Source organism: Anopheles coluzzii, chromosome 2 (assembly GCF_943734685.1).
Source record: "Anopheles coluzzii chromosome 2, AcolN3, whole genome shotgun sequence".
NCBI lineage: Eukaryota > Metazoa > Arthropoda > Insecta > Diptera > Culicidae > Anopheles > Anopheles coluzzii.
In genome coordinates, this window is record NC_064670.1 from 55,324,746 (window position 1) to 55,343,538 (window position 18,793).

General features: G+C 43.6%; 1 protein-coding gene across 3 annotated transcripts in view; it reads left to right on the top strand.

Moving 5' to 3' along the window:
- The first annotated feature begins 4,615 nt into the window (after positions 1 to 4,615).
- LOC120949156 (mushroom body large-type Kenyon cell-specific protein 1) overlaps positions 4,616 to 18,793 on the top strand; it is a 118,341-nt gene continuing 104,163 nt past the window's right edge. Inside the window, exons 1-2 of one of the 3 annotated variants that reach the window (XM_040366216.2) lie at positions 4,617 to 6,636; positions 7,929 to 8,586. The gene's annotated coding sequence lies outside the window, so the exon portion shown is untranslated. Of the gene's footprint in view, positions 8,587 to 18,793 lie in introns of all 3 variants that reach the window. The other 2 variants (XM_040366217.2, XM_049606929.1) reach the window with 2 other exon arrangements.

An 18,793-nucleotide genomic window follows, 5' to 3' on the forward strand; every position in this document is an offset into this window, starting at 1 on the left:
TGGTACAGTTGAGGTGTAATTATCGTTTTCATCGTATATGTTCAAGAAAAGCGCTTTGTCCTTATTCATACATGTTCCTGTAAATTTCATCTGTTCTGTATGCTATTCTAGTATTTGATAAACGGTTTTAGGATAAACGGAACTTATTATTCGAAAAAATCTACATTTTATGCATTATTGATGTATCAAAACACATTTAAATTGCGAATATCATTGCATCCGTAGGCTTTTATAGGAGTATAATATTCTTGCCGTTCATATGATATATATGATATAATGATACAATTCAAGAAACGAGAGTACTCTTTGCTGTCACACATTATTCTTACACATTCGATTCCTTTTAAAAGCACAGAAAAATGTCCTGGCCGATAGAATGTCCTCACTTGATTATGCACTTAATGATGAGGTGATTCATGTGCTGTTGCCTATATGCACTCCGGATACGTATATTATCGAATCCATGGAAATAGCGTTGGACCCAACGAGTACTGCCGTGTCGTTGGCGTCGTCGGTACCGTAATAACAAACAACTCTTCAGGCTTGCTCGGTAGCGTGTAGCTCGTCCTGCCTGGACTGTTTTCCTTGGTGAGGGATGCTTTGAAATCGTGTTTGGTAGGTTAATTCGCTTAAAAACGCCTTACTCCCAAACATATGCAACTGTTTTGACAGAGTTTGTGAAAGCTCTTTTGCCGGTAACCGATAACTTACTTAGTTCCAATCCCCGTGCCAAATAACTGCACCACTCTGTTATCGTGAGCGCGTGTCTTACTGGTAGTGTTTTAGCCTGGCATAATCAACAAAATCGACCACTAGGATTACGGCAGCAGCAACGCAGCAGCAGCAGCGAAGTTTGCGATACCGATGACGACGATGCTGTCGATACTTGGCGGAAGATAAAAGGGATATAATCAGAAAAAATGTCAGAAAATTACGTGTATGTGTGTGTATGTGTGTGTGTGTATGTGTGTGTGTGATTACTTGTTTTCGGTCCAATGCAGAAACGGTTGCAACAAGAGTGGTCGTTTGGCGAAAAACTGGGGTTTGAGCGCTGCGACTGGAGCGTTTTCTTCCGGAGGTGAAAAAGATTCGCCTTTGCTAACAAGGCCCGTACAGGAAACGTAACGCATCCGGTGGGCTAGGCAGGATAACCGGCAGCCACGGGTGAAGGATTCGGGTTTGAAGTGTAATCAAATGTTGAGCGTACGGTTCCTTTGTATCGATAGGAAAGTGCAGCCAACAAGAAGGATAAACACGGCATTTCCAACATGCACACGTACGCACCAGAAGGACGAGCAGGCACGCGCTGCAGCAATGAGAACCATTTTCACACAGGACACGGATAGGATGTTGACGATGATGATGATGATAGCCGGGACTGGAGAATGACGCCGTCACTGTCGTCGTCGTCGTCGTCGTCGTAGGGAGTAACCGGGCACAACCTTTTGAAGGTGCTCATGGCGTTGGGTTATTTTTAGGTGTCGTTTGGGTTTTGGGAAGCGATCGGTTATCGTTGGTGTCGGGTCTACGGGTATGCACCTAATTGCATTAAACGGTGCAAATGAAGCGAACGATTTGGGTTCTCCGATAAGCCGTGGGGGTAATCGGTTTAGACGGGATCTGCACGTAACCCTGGAAGTGTATGTGTGCGTATGTATGCGGACGAGTGTGATTGAAGGTGTGAATAAACGGTGTTTGTACAAACGATTGGCAATGTTTTGCATGAAAACTGCTTTGATAACATGCTGGATGCTGAAAAAGAACGGGCCAGGTATTCATCGAGGTGGCAAAGTGTGGAGGCTGTGTATTTGGGAGATGTTTAATAAATTCGGAACAGGTTAGTAATGATGCACGTGGTGCCATGTGAGGGGACCAACGTGTAAGTTCAATTTTCACATGTGCATATTGTCCATACTAATAGCGGTTAGTTAAACTTTAAATTGTACGTCTGTTTTCAATTCGAGAAAACTAGTTATTACGGAACGATCAAGCCCATTCGTGCAATAACGCGTCGATCTACCGGCTAAGCCAGCACGTTAATAAATAATGAATACAAACACACACCAGCGAAGAAAAGCGTTCATTTCGTATCGAATATTTTTCGCGGTCAATTCGCTTTCTCAGGGTTACCGAAGCGCGCCGCATTGCAGATTGTGTTACTCTGGCTCTTTTCTTCCCCTAGCACCACTTCTTTCCCCGACAGTTGCACGAAACAAAAAATCTTCCCCCCCCCCCTCTGCCGTTTGCCGTCCTCCCTGTCCAGCCGGCGATCGTTTGCCGCTCAAATAAATCCACAAACACATTCCGAAAGCAGACGCATTGTCCGAAATGGGACGAAAAGTTGTCCACCACAACTCTCGGTGCATTGTGCAACGTGCACCACAGAGACAGCGCAAGGGGTGAACCGGGGAGGGGATGAAACGAGGAGTGCAAAACAAAAAAGAGGAACAAAAATTATACACCGCTCACGTACACTCCTCTACTAAATTCCCACAAACACATCAAGTTTTATAAATTGCAAAGGCAGAACTTGAATAGGCCCGAATTTTCGGTCTCGCTCGCACCAGTGCGCGGCTGGAGAATTTCGTGTGGAGTGTTTTTTTGTTGTTGCTGTTGTTGTTTTTGTACGCGCGACTGTTCCGGAGTGTGCTGGCTGCACAGTTGCACCGAAATGCATTCGCTTCCACCGGTTTCCCTCCTGGCCGCTGCCACGCCGATGTACGCCGGTGCAGCGCGCCGTACAGTGCTAGGCCGCCCAAGTGCAGTGGGGCGACGAGAACAAGCTGCAATTGCAACTGCATCGAGCTGCGGCGACCAGAGACCTTGAGATGCAGTTGAATGAGTACCTCCCTTCTTTAGCGGGCACAGAGTGCACCCCTTCGCCGAGGCCCCTTTGCTTGGCTTGCCGTGCGCTCACTTTGTCCCCTTTTTTGTTACCTCGCGCTTTTACTATCTGTTCGGATTCGCTCGAAGCGTTCCTTCGGTTTGCTCGTTTCGGTTCGATTCGTAGCAGAGCTGCTGTTGTCGTTGCTGCTGCTGTTGTTGTTATTGTCGTTGTTGTTGTTGCTGCTGCTGTTGCTGCTGCTGCCATTGATATTATTTTAATATTTTTTGTAAGCCGTTCGACTTCCCGCACTAACCGCGGCAAATACATGTGTGCGTGTTTCGGTGATCATTTCGAGGCCGGTCAACCTATCTGGATGCGGAGTCGGAGTCGAAAAGAAGACGAACCGGCCAGGAGCTGCGGCCACGCAGACGCAGGAAGCTGGCATGGTGTTTAATATTTTCTCAAGAAATCGGAATGGTGAGAAGAAAGTACCCAGAAGTGTTTTTTTTTGCTTTTCAAATAGTTGAAGCAAACTAGACCCAAACGTATACGCATCAGGCTTCCTATTTCTTTTTATTGCTCGTCATAAAATAAAAGAAGCTTTGTTTGCATATTTGTGCGTTACGCATTTATAAGATTTGCGTGCGTATACGTGGTCTTTTGTAACCATTTATTCAACCAGGGCTAGACTGATGAGTGTGAGCAATGCAATATGCGACTTAAATTTCACTTCCAGTAAGAATATTTATCGTTTGTAGTTTGATTTGGGAACTCTTGCAATGATTACAGAATATGATAAACGTGCGTAGTTTAGAAGGGCATAATTTGTTTCTTCTCATTACTGGTTGTCTTAATGGTCATGCTTGTCCATCCGTTGTCCTTATTTCTTTAAAAACTACTTTACCGAAACGGTGATGCTATAAAAGCTGAAATAAATTTTTAAAAAACAATGCAAACAATGCAATAAAGTTTATCTTCGGTTAAGGTACATTCAAGGTTTGCTAACAAAAGCTTACTTGCGTGTTATTATGATTCATGTTCTGCGAATCTATTGAAGCTCAACTGCATGCGCAGCAAAACAAACGCAATCGCGTTTCTCGTACATCGCGCAACTAAATATATTGATAAGCTCCGCATTCTGATCAGGGCAAAGTAGTAAAAACAAGCATAACAAAAAATCGCTTCCGTATTGCGGAACGCATCTCGCAAGGATGGTGATCGTATCAAACAATATAAACAATAAATTTAAATATAGTTTTCTTCAGTTAAATCAACCATACTGCTATTAGCATGTAATATTATCGATTGACAAAATCATCGCATCTAACGCTCAAACTGTTTGCTGAGGTTTTGAGCTATGTCAATAAGCAATTGCGATGGTCTCTGAGGCGAGATAGACTACATGCTATCTCATGTTACAGACGGGAGTGTAACATTTAACGATAAAAATTGCCTCGAGTTACCATTCCAAACAGGGGGACTGTACTAGCAGAGAACGTAAAACAGCACTCGCTGAGTAACAAAGTTGGAAGATTTTATGCTTAAAAGTTTTGCTGAAACATAGCATATCGGAATGAAGTCATAATAAATAATATTTACCGGTCCATGATTATGAAACGCACAAGTCAATCGACGACCGAATGCACTTGAACGATGCTTTAAAAAGCGATACCGTCATAATCGATCCGATTGGCACTGGGGTTAAGCGTAAATGTCTTGGCTGATAAAGTTTTTGTTCCTTGTTATTCATCATCGAAAGCCGGTTTTGTCTTCGTGTGGTGCCACCGCGACGCATTCAAATCATCACAGCTATCATCACGCTGGGCACAAAAGTGTTAGGGCACGTTGCATCTACTCACTTGTCTATGCGCTGGCTGAAGCGAGACGAAACACTACAATAAGAGCGAACAAGCGATAGAGAGAGAGATAGAGAGAGAGAGAGAGAGAGAGAGAGAGAGAGAAAGAGAGAGAAAGAGGGCGAGAGACAGAGGGCGAGAGACAGAGGGCGAGAGACAGAGGGCGAGAGACAGAGGCCGAGAGACAGAGGGCGAGAAACAGATGGGGATAGTTAAAAAGGGGTGAGAGAAACAGCCTGAGCCTGTTTGAGCGCGCTGTATGGCATCGTAATGTGTGTTGAGATGCATCTCACGATGCACGTGCATTTTAGTTCGATGAGGATGCCGGTTTCTGAGAACCAGAAAATGCACTGTGCGTATACAGATGCAGCAGAGGGGTGTTGCGTATAAGTTGGTGTTGGGTCGTCCAAATGCTCAACCAGTCAATGATGATTTCCCCGCAACCCAGCACGAGAGCGCGCCACCGTATGTGCGTGGGGAAACGTTATGACCTTTTCCCGAGGGGGGCACTTGAGTTACCACTGTCGGGCGATCGCGGTGCGTGATCTTGTGTGATCGGAGAATGCACTTGATTGTGGTGGTGGTGGTGGTGTTGGTAGGTTTACAAACGCCACTGGCGATGGGCTCAATGTTGACTGGGTCAGTTCGTCGCTTTAGGATGTCGTTCCATCCTTTGGGTCATCGAGCCACGTACTAAGGATAAGGAAAAGGAAGTGATAACGGAGGGCAAGGCGGAGGGCAAGTTGGACCTTCCTGCACAAAAAAACTAATGCTCTGCTGTTTCTGTAATGTCAAGAGAAGGCCACGTGATGCCGGTACTCGCATCGATCGTGACACTTGCCAAAACGAAACCCTTAAAGTGCATGTGTAGTGTCGACGAGCGGGGTTTATCAAGTCTCGGTTCGTCTCTCCAGGGCTCAGTCGTGCGAGCTTTTCAACACTGAAAACACTGAAAGGGCTTGATTCAGGGCCGATCATTAACCATTTTGGAGATTGTGGTTCGTTCACGGTCTGTACAATGCGGTCGCTTTGTGTGTATTGGTGCCAGTGCTTGTTGGCGCGTTTCTTGGCTGCGTTAAATCACCAGCCAGCCGCTTGACGTGCGAGAATTACAGAGGGTTGCCCAAAGGGTTGTAAGTTGGGGTACTTGGGGACAATAAAAAGTGCATCATTGTGAGTGCCTGCAAGCCAGTCAGTACGGGCACTCAGGAGCATTTACAGAATGTTTACTATTGTTCTCTTTCGTGCCAACCGATCGGTCCGTCGTGCTCTCGCTCGTCACGTACTGTCTCGTTTCGTCACGGGCTCGTTGCAGGGATGCCACTCAGCAAGATGAGTTGCACCGAGAGACGAGCGGTCGAGCTTGCTGAGATGCACGTTGGAGGGTGAGTTCGTGCAAATTGCTGCTGCTGTTGCTGTTCGATGCATCGTGCTTGGTGGTGGTGGTGTGTGTGTGTACAGAGTAGGCTTGTTTTTTTGTTGTTGTTCGCTTGTGTTTGACCTTACGCTAGTGCGCTGGTAGTAGGTTGCTGTAAGCACGAGTCTTGTATATTGCATGGTGCACACGGCAAAGGGGAAGGCAAAGTGGCATGGGATGGCGTCTGTAGCTGCGTCTGGAGTGGCAGCACTTCCTCCCTTACCATGCAACCCCATTCCGACCGTACTGCTGCTATCCACAAAACGAGTCAGAGAAGCTTTGTTGGTACGGAGTGGGGGAGGTGGGGCAGGAGTACGGGAAGGTAGGGCGGAGGTAGGGCGTTCGCGACGACCGTCGACCACGACCGGGGGCAGATAGGTAAGGGTTGTCGGTTGTTGTTTCGGTTGTACGACGCTGCAGCAGCCTGCACTAAAACAGTTGTGGCGAAGTTTCTGAAACGCCGAGAAGTGTAGTGAGTGTGTTTTTTCTCGTGCGCCCGCTGCCGCCAATTTGTTGCTCTTTCGTGCAATCATTACGTGTGTTTATTGTTTCAAATTTGTGTATCTATCTGGTGCCGGGAAAAGGATCGGGACACAATCGGAGCCACCTATGCCAGCTCCAATTGTGTAGATCGCTCTCTCTCCCTCCCTTTTTATCTTCGTTCTCTCTCTCTCTCTCTCTCTCTATCTCTCTCTCTTTCTCTCTCTCTCTCATATTATTTTCCTATCTTCCCTCTTTCCTATGCTCGACAAGTTTTGATTAGTAGTCGCATTTAGGTACCCATAAAAAAGAATCATCAAGAAAGTGTATTATAGGAACTAACGTTGTTAATCCTGTTTACAAACACAACCTCCAAACATACGTGAAATCAATTCTTCTTCATATACTATACATGGGACAAATTTGAGCGAAATAGGCTTTCGAAACTGTACGCGAGACAAACGAAACAAGAAATAAGAAAGAAATATCGTCACTACCGCCAATGTACTTACGGTGCAGCATGCCATGGGGCCCGATTAGTGTACCGCATTCGCTTGACCGTACCGGTTGACAGTCGATTGTCAGCGTGTGTTCGCTTTCGAACCGATTCGACCAACCTGTTGTTGGTGCAGTCGACGATCCAAGAGTGTGAGTGTGTGCGTGAGAGCGTGTTTGTGTTGGAGCAGTTTGTTGATGATATTGTTACCTCATCTCATCTTCTGTGTCGCCAAAGAAGAGCGTGTGCCAATTGAGTGGACGTGTGTGTGTGAGCAGAGTAAGAGTGTGTTAGTTAGATGTGTCGATCGTGGCTCTGTACATCCGTTTCCAGCACGCCAGGCGTGCTTCTTGCTGATATCCGTTCCGGGATATTGGTTTGTCCTTTTTCCATGATACTTTCCGTAAACGCACTCTCACGAATACACCCCAACCGGCAAGCTTGAGGGGAGAACCGTAGGGTTTGCACACCACTACAATCAGAAAGGCCGCTACAAAAGCTGCAAGCGAGTGAGTTGGGGTTTGTAGGACTCGAGAGGGAAGATTCTCCTTGAAAGAAGTGAGTGCATAGAAAAAAAAAATACTTGCGCTTCTCGCTTCTACCCTCAAACGCGCACGTAGCAAGCAACAGGAGAATACTGCGTACTGCTGCGCGCGGAACACTGATCAGCTACTGGTATGGGTTGGTAAAAAAATTGAGATCAAGCAACGAGCAAACGAGCATATAAAAAAGTGTGGATCTCTTTGACGAGAGTGAGCAACAGTAATGTTTCTTATGGAAAAAATATTCTAGAATAAAGTATGCGTGCATTTGATATAATTATAACTTCTTAGCTCGTTTAATTACTTGCAGCAATATTAAAAAAATATATTTCATACAACACAAAACGCTTATACACACTGCTGGATGTTTCAGGAGGAGCAATAAAGCAAATTATTTCGGTGCCTTTGTCCACGGTTTGCCTAGTTCACTTTAAAGTGTGTATGTGTGAAGTAGTGCGTGTGTTGGTGCAGTGGCAAATATTGCGCTCCCTTGACCTCGGCCCAATGGCGCCAATGGCGGCGGGCGCGTACGACGCTGTCCACGCTGAACGTTACCCATTTTCGAAGGAGCCCAAGGCGTGCACGTTCGCGAACGGCCCAGTGATGCAGTGCACTGTTGGGCCGCCCCGAGCTGTGTGTTAGTGCAATAGTGTGGTGCAGTGCCGCGGTGTTAGTATAGCTTCTATTGCATAAGACGCGCCACACTCTCGATTGGAAAGAAAAGGGGAAACGCTTACACCCATGGACCTCACGGCTTGCAGTGGAAGAAGAAACTAGACAAACAGCAGGCTGCCAGCACGCTCCCAGTGGCATTTACCGGTGATCTTTGGCATCGGAACAGGTGACCGTGTGCAGGTGCAGCGGCTTGGGGGTACGCAGGAAATGCTGTCCATGCCGGACCCATCCATGACCTTCGACATTTCGTTGCCGAAGTAAGTCACCGAGCGAATTTTGCCTGCGGTATTAAAGTAAGTAGTTTAAATTGTAACACATAGATTAAGTGATTTGTTCCGTTGCTAGGATTTGAAACTGCCGGTTATTAAGGTACGCATTTTATGGAGCTACAAAAGACTTAAGCTTTAGTCAAAAAAAAAGAACAACAAAAAACAAAACTTAGTCACCTCGGTCGATCGTGTGCGGCGTATTGGTTAGCGATAGTAGGAGAGTCTTAAATGAAAGGGGGTACTTTATCGCTGAAAAAGAGGTCCATCGTTAGGTTAGTTTCGTGGGGCGTGGCTAACGGGCTAGCTGCCAAATAAAAAAAGTTTAAATGCGCCCAACCAACCAACGCACGGCGGCATCACCTTCGCCGCCAACAGTGTTCGCCGGCTAAAGGCTATGATGGCTCAGTTCTACTTGAACGCACACGCAACGACGCACACAGCCACCGCTAGATGCTATAAGCACGTCAAATAGCAACGCACCATCGGTGGAGCTGAGGACGGTTTTGCTGGCCGAATTTGAATGGAGGGCACAAGGGAGCTGGAAAAAATCTAATAACACTGCCGTCCTGCTTCTTCGTGCGCGATGATGGTGGAAACGAAAGCGAACGATGACGATCACGACGGTGATTAGACGATGCTCGTCATTGTAGTAGTTTTTTTTTTGGGAGATCTAATGGCGTTGAGCTGGGAAGAGGGCGAACGTAAATTACACAATCATGACATGCTTATAAAGCTAATAAACAGTTAAACTCGTGGGAAACTTTTGAAACAAAGTCAACTGAAAAAGTGATTCTTCTTCGAGGCTCACTGGACATGTTTTTCAGGGGACCTTGCCGAATGGGAATCGAACTCGTTCGGCTTTGCACGCATTGGCGCTTTTATTGTGTAGAACTCTCAAAGTAAATACGGACATTGATTAATGGAATGAGAGAAAATTGAAATGTTACATATTTGCATGTGTTTTAGCTCTTGGTGTCTTCTTTTGTGGTTCTTTGAATCAATACTTTTACACTTCATTAATTGGGTTTGTAATATTCGAGATTGATTAGTGCATTACATATTCACAAAAAATATTATATCTCGACAATTTCTAGGTAATTTATTTGATGTATTTATTTTGATTCGTGTTATTCGTAACTGAGTCTCCACCCGTTCGCGCATCGTCCACGTGGAGCTTTATTTCACTGTCATTCACGCTCTCTACAAGCAGGCCTTGGGCAAAGATAGACCTTGGACGGTGCAACCCGCGTGATGGCTGCGATATGTAGCGACGAAACAAAAACGAAAGCATGAAGGGAAAAGTAGAGAGAGAAAAAAACTCGAACCTGTTGTACGATGTGTGTGAGTGCATTTAGCGGTAGTAGTGTTGCGCGCCTTCCTTATCCGCTTCTACAATCATACTCCTTTGCTGCTTCCTCTGTGACACTGTTTACTGCAGTCCTATTTCATGCATGTTAGTTTGAAATGCTCCTTTTACTCTCGACCAATGTGTCATGCAAATGGTCCACCTACTGAATGACTGAAACAGCCACAACAAGAAGAAAAAGACAGAAAATCGAACAAAAATGAACATCGATTGTTACACACAAATATGGCGACCTGTTTTCAGCGGGACATTTGATGAAAATTCGAAACACCCGTAGCTAGACTGACGCTGTAAAAATAGTTTTCCAGAACGTCCGCTCTAACTCAGCGCACAGCCAAACTCACACACATTGAATGTTCACGGTTTTGTAGTTGTTTTGTGTCGGTATCATTTTGATACGTCGACATGTTGTTATTCCGTTTTCTTTGTTGATTTTGCAGATCCTCTCACCGGGGCTGCACAGACAGCTAGCCACCCGTTGCTGCACACAATCATTTCATGACCGTTATCCTATTTGGGACAAACTAACAACGGTAGCGACAGCGCCACCACTTCCAACTACTGGATAGTGGCGAAAGGGGAGGGGAAAAATAATTTTCCAAACCTTTTACATGGTGGACAAAACCTCATCGTTTTTATTTTTTGAAGCCCCACCCAGACTGACCTCCGAGAGTTTGAGGCTCGTGCTGGCAACACAGGCAAACGGCTTCGTTTCTTCGTACGTCTGGATCGTTCGGTTCGTTTGTTATCAAAAATCAAACATTAGAGTTGTTATTTTTCTTTCCATATTCCTATCATATAAAACACATCCGCGCACATGCACACACACGTACTCCCCTAACTGCAGTCGTGCGATCGTCAGTACGTTATGGGTGGGGGGGGGTGCTTCAGGGCTAGATTCAGGGCATGTCAGATGGGTCATAAGGTTCGGCGAGCGGCTTCGAAGGGTATGGGAATGGTTGAATACACGCGGCGGGCGGGATGGGTAGGTTGGGACAAGGAAGGACACACACGCTTATGTGCTTGGAGCGTTTGGATTATCATTGGCCCACTAGACGAAAGCTCCGAAACTGCTTTGTTACATGCCGTTGGGAGTGCGGGGAATGGAGGATTTTTAGGAACTTTCCAGAGTCATACAACGACGAGGCAGGCAGTAGGCAGGAGGTCGGTGATGATAGAGAGGGAAGCTAGATAGTAAATTAGCGAGAGCGGGCGGGCATGGAAGGGACTAGTTTTTCGAGTTGATGGCAATTAGTCAATCGCTCGTTATTTGGTCGTGGTCTGTGGTGGAAACGAGCGGAAACAAACGGCAGCGGGGAAGTGACGCACGAAGGGAATTTTCGAGCGGGTTAACGATTGATGCCGCTAGCAGCCCTGCATTGTTGGTGGTTTGGTTTCAATTGAAGGTTCCAGGCAGCGAAATGACGGCTGTGTGATGGCTGTGCACTTGATCTCGAAAAATGCACTAAACCGGTTTTTTGGTGCACCGTTTGACGCTCATACCTACTGTTCAGGACCGGATCCGTTCGGTGGTACTGCTTGCGGGGTGCACTGTTCCGAGTCGTGCTGAGGGTCGCCCGATGGGGTTAGTTGTGTTTTTCCGTTCAACTTTTCCTTCCTGTTACTTTAGAGTAAGCGGTATAACAAACAATCTACGAGTTTTGTCGATGTCATGTGCATGAGTAATGCGCCAAGTGTCGTTAGTATCGTTGAGAAAATATGCAATCATTATCTAAATCTTAGTCACACAATGGTTCATACTATCACACTAACTGAAAACTTTCTGATCTGATGAACTAAACTGATTTTCCATAAAATTAGGAGTCAGTAATATAAATATATCTCACTTTACTTAAAAAAATACTATCAAAGGAAAAAAAAAATGCCTATCGCATGATACAGTCTGCTGACAGAACAACTTCTCGTCATGAGATAAAATCCTGAATAATTCGGGCCCACCCTTACGCAGGACTAACTACCCTGCTACTGGTAAACCAGTGAAATCACAAAACCTTTTAAGTGAATAAGGTAGGCCAACTACGGTTGTTGCATATAAGAAAAAGAACATGATCGTAACGTATGCATTTAGTTGACGTGACCTCGCTTGCATGAACTTCATCATAAGTTCGAAATAAAAATGGCTTCAAGTTAATTTGAATAATTTTTAATACGTATCAAAGATATAACCAAATTATCACTTGATTAATTTTACACACGGCGTATGAGATTCAATTTACTGTACTTGTACAAGTCCTTTGTTGCTTCATGTTCGATTCCTCCCATGCTGCTGCTGCTGCTATGAGAACTAATGGTCCAAGCAAAACGGTTTAATCGAAACCACGAGCTGTTTGGGTTTGGCAGGAGTAATTGAATTTGCATGCCCCTTTTCACGCTCAGTTTTACTTGTGCCCTAATGTGCTTACACTCGGTTTCCCATTGATTGTTTTGCTATCAAATTTTACCGACGCAGTTCCATCAACAGCACCGATAATAGTAACGATGGTAGAATATTATGTTTGGAGAAAAGCTTAATTTTATCATTGGTAATCAGTGAATTCGTGATAGAAGTGTGAGTATGCACCAAATCCGAGTTAATCGTTAGAATTACGCGTACGTTACTTTATGTACAAATTAATTTGAATCACAATAGCACTTTGGGTTGTGCAAACATCGTATGACTCTTATTCCAAAATACGCTCGGTACGATATGCTCGGGTTGCACAGCATGCAACGTGCATTTTGAGCATGGTTGACGTTATTATCAATGTTACATTTATTGCGCCAGTGTAACAAGTACTTTCAACAAAATAAATATTTGGAATGCTGTTACTTTTATAGGAAAAATTGTATTTCAAATGCCCATGGTAAGGTGTCAAGCAAAGAAGATTATTATGTTTATGTGCATATAAGCATCTTTTTATTATAGGTTGTTGCCTATTAAGTAAAAATGGACAAATTGTCCTGAAATCTAGATGCTTTGTTGATCTGAAAAATTGATACTCTATTTCAAGTGTGAAACAAAATTTAACCAAAGAATGAGTAAGTTTTAGGCTACGTATGCTTGTCATATTTTTAATTTATTTATTTTTTATCACAAATCAAAAATTTTAATTTGAAACTTTAATGTTTGAATTAAATTGATAAGACAGTTAGACTAGTATCATAAACCAAATAATCACATTTGAGTTTGTAAAAAATACATTTATTTGAAACAAAATAGTTTTATTTATATTAAGTATTTTTTTCACAATTCAAAAACTGAAAGCATACTGGTGTATATACAGTGTATAAATGAACGAGGAGTAAAAATTCTATTTTGCATCGGTTAAGTGCAGAGAGTAGGAATTAAAATTATGAAAAACGACGAAAACAACGTCCAAATATAAAAATCATGTTCGAATGACGCGGATAAAAAAGGTAAAAAAAGAAGAAAAAAAGAAACCAAGAGCTCGCCAAGAGATCACGATAGACTGAAAAAACAATAACGCTGCTGTAGGGTATGATTGAAATGGAACGAGAAGGTGAAAATGAGAAACATCCCCACGGAGTTGCCAAGCAAGGGGAAGGAAAATATGCAGAAAAGAAAAAAATGAGAAAAATAACCCAAAAATGCATGCAGAGGAGTAACCAACCCAGGCGGCAGGCGATGGTTTGATCTTAACAGCAGCAAAATAAGGATGCAGCAATGCACTAGCTCTGTGGATGTGGAAGATAACAAGCGCAGGAATGCACGGTGGTGAGGTGGAGAAAAGACGGGAGGTCGAAGAGGGTGAGAAAAAATGAACTTAAATTATATTAAAAATTCTCGTCTCATCTTGCGAGTGGTCCTTTTTTTGTGCCCTGCAGCACACTTTTCATTTTCCATCGTCTAACCCCCTAACCACTGGACTATCTATCTCCTCAGTAACAGCCATTCGGCCAGTAGAGAGTCCGCCGAACTGACGGCATTGGATGTCACGCAGAAAGCCACGCGCAAAGCAGAAGAAAAACGGGAGAAAAAATGGTAATGCAGAAAGATTCGCGGTAGTGGTGGCAGCGGTGGTCGTTTCTTGAGCGCAGCTTTTTTTGTGTCTGCCTTAATGCTGTTTTCCATTTTCGCTATTAAGGATCTTCAGCCGGAATGGGAATGGAGGTTTTCTGGGTAGTTCACAAACTGTTGGAACTGTTTTTTTTGCATGTGAAAAATACACTCTCTAAGAGCGGGAGAAAAAAGCAGTCCAAATCCTTACAGTGGACGGCGAAGGAAGCCGAAGCTGTCAAAATGGGTGTAGCTCGCGGTGGACAGGAAAAACTAAAAAAGAAAGGAAGTCCAAAGTAAGGCAAAAACAACACCTCGGAAAGAAAGAATTAATTTCCTCTCGTGGTGGTGCATCCCGTGGGTGTCTTTCCGCGGCTACACATTCATATTTGAGGGCCTGTGAGAGTGGTACCGAGTGCAGTGCATAGGATGGGGCTTTTTTGTTTTTTGTTGATGCAATCGCCCCGCTAGCTTCGTTTCAATTCCCCTCAAAACGTTACCAGTGTAACGAGCTCCAGAGGAAGCTGAAACGGGAAAGCGTTGCAACCGGAGGAGGGCTCTGATGATGTTTTGCTGCTCTTATTTTTTTTTCAGCGGTAGCCTTCGGCTGCGTGGTCATAGAAGAGTGGATGATATTGAACAGGGTAGAATGGGGAAGGTTTCAGGACGGGTGATGTAAAAAAATATCACGTCTTTTTCCCTTCACCTCTTCGTTAGGGTGGCAGCGGGGGATTCAAATGACTTCCTGCAACGGGGTTGCATGGGACAAACTAAAATCTCTTTCGAGAGAGAGAGAGAGAGAGAGAGAGAGAGAGAGAGAGAGAGAGAGAGAGAGAGAGAGAGAGAGAAAAAGAGAGAGAGAGAGAGAGAGAGGTGTCAGCTGAAACGTGTGGCGAAAAAAAAGCTGGAATGGAAAATAAGGATCGAGAAGATGAAGAAAAAGCAAGATAAAAAGTCCAGAGACAATAGTGTGCAATAGTAGTAGCAGTAAAAAAGAGTGGGAAAGAGAGAGAGAGAAATAAAGAGTGGAAAAAATAAAAAAAAATCTAGGATGGACGGTGGCCATCGTTGTGTGAAGATGGATGCGTACTTTGTGTTGGCTACGTGCTATGGTAGTCAGTAGCGACCCATTTACTTATTTTAACGAATAATTTTTATTGGAGTCAACGCGTAAGGTTTACCGAATCTATATCGGAATTTTGCTACACAATTAAGGAAATGTAACCAGTTTGGTAGAGCTGCGAAAGTGTCTTTTATGTTTCTTTCTTTGCTTAACTAAATGTCTTTATTATTTACGCCTTCATTTGGCTAATTAATGGCTCACGAAAGGAGCTTCTATTGTTAAACTATCAGTTCTGTTCAAAATCAGCCGAATGATGGATGATGGTTGTTTGAAAATTTAATTTAAACCCTTTAATTCTATGATTTACAGCTTATCATCAGACCTGTGTACAAACGACGAAACGTATTCAACCAAAACCGCCAATAGCATTGACGCCTTAAATTATGTACCAGTTTTGGGCTGGGGAATGAAATTCAAAACCTGCGCTTATTTTTAACATACACAAAAATCGTTTCTTGCTAGAATAATTCAGCTTCGTGTGTGCGTGTTTCACGAACTGAATGAAAAAAATCGATAGTGCTGCATGTATTTGCTAGCTCAATGCATGCACATATGCAACTGGCCTGGCGTACGGCGATGGAAGAGGGATGAAGAGCGAGCAGCAAACGTCGCCCGACCGATCACCGCCTAAAATGAAGCAAACGAAGCTAATGCGGACATTGGCGAACGGTGTTGAGCAGCGTCAAAAAGTGTTGAATAATTCACACGAGTTTGGAACACCTTTTGGGACGGCCCGATGTCTGGAGCGTTGTAGCCGAAGAGAGGGGCTTGCAGTGCAGCGCGCACGGGTGTCACGGCCTCTACTAACAGATTGCATGCCACCTCAATGCTAGCAGGAAGCGTTTTTCGTCGGGACACTTTGTCTGGTTGCTTCAGTTCGGGGGAGCGTTTGATTGGTTCAGCACCGAAGAAAGAAGAAACAGTAACGCAGAGATGCACGATGGTTAGGTGCGATGGGGAGTTATGTCTGGTCTCTTAATACCTGTGTGAGGCAAATTCGTTAGATCCTTCCGGTGCACAGTTTTCCTTCCACGCTGCGAAAGCTGCCGTCGAGTTGTTTGAAGGCGTTTGACAAAATTTGCGCGCGGACATCGCATCGGAGCTTAGTTCGTTTGCATTTCGACAGCTTGCTCGCTGGCATGCAGCTGCATCTGTTTGTCCCAGTTACATTTTGGAACAGGCGGCGATGGACCGATAACGCAACAGGGCGCCCCACTAACGACAAAGCCTGGTCCAAAAATCTTGCCGCGAATCTACAAGCAGGGGAGAATTTTAAATTCGGCCTGAACATTGCGATGCATTCGGCTGCTGGACATTATTGTTGAATATCTACTGCACAGAAGGTGGTGGTTTGTATGGCTGATTAAGGGCATGAGATTGGCACACAATCTGCATCTGCACGGTGAATTATCGATTGATGCAAACAAAAAAATGTACGCTTATGTAAAGAAATTGTTATGATACAATAGTGTTTTCTTCCACATTAGCAATCATACATCAATCATAACGTTTTTCGACCATACAGTAGCTGGTTGCTATATTTCTGATCGATATTTTTCATTACTCTTCCAGACGGCGTTATCGATCGATTTTTACAAAGTTCGGTTAATTTTCTCCATTCTTTTGTGTTCATTCGATGGAGGGAAGTACTTTTGACGAAATAGAAGTATATGGGGAAGAGGACAAACTCATCCAGGAGAAAAAAAACAAGCCATCCAAGGCCAGCGCCGAACCGAAACCCATTAGAACAAAGACTTCCTCATCGCGCTGTCTTGGACAATTTTGCTTTTCGCATACCCTAAATTTTCATCCAACCATCATCCCCTACACACCGCCACTGAAAGCCGTTGGGAGTGGTATATTGTGCTAGCGAAGATTTTTTTTGTCTCCTCAGGAATAGATTTTTTCATTCGTTCTCTAGCACTCCCTTGCACCGTGTACCGTGGTGCGTTTTGTGGAGATGGGCGAAAGATGAAAAACGTTCCCTATCGTGCTGGATTGGGACGAAAGTAGTAGTGTTGAAAGTAATCTTGTTTTTTCGTTGGAATATTTCCGACGCTGCATGATATTTTCAGCACGCTATCAGAAGGTGTGTTTTTTCGGCACCAGAGCGTATTTTTTTAGGTGCATTTTTTCCTTCATTCTTTATGCAGCTGGTACACAGCGAGTGAACTATGGTTAGGGAATGGTCTTTCGTTTGCAAAATTTTCCATTTCTCTCATTTCCCTGGTGCAATGGTGTCTTCGTACCGACGTGGTTCCGGTTCTATGGGTGGCGCATTTTAATTTTCAATTTGTTTTCGAGCACCACCAACCCGTCGTCGTTGTTCGCTGGGTGCACGGTTTCCTCCTGGTTTGTCCATCGATTGAATAAATTCCCATTTGCACCTTATATTACGACAGAGATAGAGAGAGAGAGAGAGAGAGAGAGATAAAGAGAAAGAGAAAGAGAGAGAGAGAGAGAGAGAGAGGGAGAGGGGGAGTGGGATAATGGGAATGGGAAGATGCAGATGGAAGGAAAACAAAATCTCACCTCACGATGAAGAATCGGTACTTCGTGACAATTTTTGTCTCCTTCGGATGACGAGCATTTGCTTCCCTCAAGAGTTGCCAGGTTTTTTTTATTCACCCATCCAAAGCTCATTAACTAGGTTTTTTTTTTTTTTAATTTATGGGTTGTATATTTTTGTATTGTCATCAAAACATTTCGGTTTGGTATTTTTAAAATTGTTTGCATGTACATTAAATATTTCATGATGTGACGTGTATTTGACATCAGTGCCACGTTGAGTTTGTAGTTTCAGTGTTTAAATCTACCATAAAATTAAAATTTATGTAGTTTATAGATATTTCCATCCTTTTAGTGCCTGTGGTAAAGTTAGTGGTGGGACTTATCCTGATTACCTTGCAATGGGGTACGATTAGGATTGAGTTGAAGTTATACATTGGTTTTCCCAAAATGGATTAAAATTGGATCACATACGGTAGTGTTACTAAAACTGTTTAACTACTAAAACTGCTTTACTGAAAAACTGACCAAATGTGACTTGTAGGTTTGTATAAAAATAATGGTGGTATATACACATTTGATTAAAACTCATCTTGGGTTACACAGAGTGAAACCATTTAGGAACAGGTATAGTCTTACTCCTATCGATGCGCATTAAATTAGCTATTTTTTAATCATCAAATCACTTTACCAATGACTTCTATTACCTCGTCATAAAAATCATCGTCTACGTTTTTGGACCGTTTCTCCTAATTAAAAATAATAAAAATTATCTTCTTCATCACCATTGTTGGTCATCTCGATAGTGGGATGCTTGTAAGCGTGTTTTTTTTCATGAATCCCTTTGATTTGAATGAGAAATTGACACGTGTGAGGTGAATTCTTTCTTTTTGTTATAAATACCTTTATTCTTGTAAAACAGGTAGGAGTAATTTTGTCGACGGTGTTAATACGGAGACATTATGTAAAGTTCTTATTTCAAAACTAAACTCAATTGAGATTTAAGCTAACGTAATTCAACTGACGCTTTTGGCTTGTTTGCCAAGAAAATAAAGGTTAAAATCCAACCAACATTGCCAAAATATTTATTTTATTTCACATACACTGATTATACATACAAAAAAAAATCGATTGAAGGGTTTACAGGATTTCCCATTCAGTTACTCTTTCCCCCCCAGCAAAGGACCGGCTGAGTGATTGAAACGTTCGGTTATTT